Source organism: Limulus polyphemus, unplaced genomic scaffold (genome assembly GCF_000517525.1).
Source record: "Limulus polyphemus unplaced genomic scaffold, Limulus_polyphemus-2.1.2 Scaffold3496, whole genome shotgun sequence".
Taxonomy (NCBI): Eukaryota; Metazoa; Arthropoda; class Merostomata; order Xiphosura; family Limulidae; genus Limulus; species Limulus polyphemus.
The window spans coordinates 24,167-24,467 of NW_013669106.1; positions in this window are offsets into that span (position 1 = coordinate 24,167).

Here is a 301-nt window from a genome sequence, read left to right on the forward strand (position 1 = left end):
GCCTTCCTGCCGTGGCATCTTCCTGTGTTGAAGTTCCAGCATTGAGCTCCCTTGTTCCCTGGTTTGTTACAGTGCCAGCAAAGTCCTTCAAACTTGTCTGAAAGCTGCCCTTTTCTGGCCTTGAATCTTGATGACTGTATCAACCTCGGTACCTTTGTGCTGGACTTAATGTAGGATTCGAATTCAAGAGCTGTAGCCCTTGCATCCTGCATGGTAGAGGGGTGTGCTTGCTTCACTTGTATCTTCAGTTGTGGACTGTCCAAGGCATCTACAAACTGTTCCATCAGCAACAACTTGAGGA